The following is an 896-nucleotide window of genomic DNA, read 5'->3' as shown; positions in this document are numbered from 1 at the left end:
TTTCATTCACAATATTTTTTTTAAAATATGTTTAAATTATCCGCTGTGTCTCTTTCACATCGACCTATAAGTGTTAGTTTAAATTAAAACTTTGGGTAGGAGTTTTTATTTTTAATCATGCCAAGTTTTAAAAATTATAATCAGATGTAATTCAAAGTTTCAGTAAGATTCAGTATTACTGAGTATGATGAAAAGAGAATCAGTTTAGAGAAGCTGATGTTAGCTAAAAAGGCAAAAGGATGATCTGAAGCTTAATGAAAAACCAGAAATTGAAATCCAGTCATTAATAAATACAGTAAGCATTTTAAACACATATGTAGAAATGGAAATTGGTTTAGATAAATCTACTACAGGAACAATAAATTGGGGTAAAGTCATAAACAGAAATAGAACTTGTTAAGGATATTGTTGTATTACCAACCAGCAGAGTAAGTGCACAGAGAAACGGTACTGAGAGCAATGAATACAATACATACAAACTGGTTTAACAAAGCTTTTACTTTGTAGTGAAAAACAATTGCATAGTCTTTTAGTCAATCCAAGTCTTTAGCCATTCAAATCAGTCCGAAGTTACCAGACAAACAGCAGTCGGTAATAAACAGCAATTCACGCTGGTAACAAATCACGCTGGTAGCATATCCATCCACGTCTTCACACACGACAGTAACAGTTCCAATCAACAGTTCCAGTCAAGCAGCAAGTCAAGCAATGATGAGAGCAGGTCCAACAATGACTATAGCTCGGCTTCCTTCTTATATACAGTTTACACTAGTAATTATCCACTTAAGATAAGTGAAGTCAGCAGTGCAATGACTCAACAGTACAATTATGATAATTGCAGTCAGCAGTCAGTCAGCAGTCATTAGTCATTAAAATGACTCAGCAGTACAATTACT

The sequence above is a fragment of the Pituophis catenifer genome, unplaced genomic scaffold (assembly GCF_029215685.1).
Source record: "Pituophis catenifer annectens isolate HBS135680 unplaced genomic scaffold, rPitCat1.0.hap2 SCAF_6, whole genome shotgun sequence".
In the NCBI taxonomy this organism is placed as follows: domain Eukaryota; kingdom Metazoa; phylum Chordata; class Lepidosauria; order Squamata; family Colubridae; genus Pituophis; species Pituophis catenifer.
Note: the sequence above shows the minus strand (reverse complement) of the source record.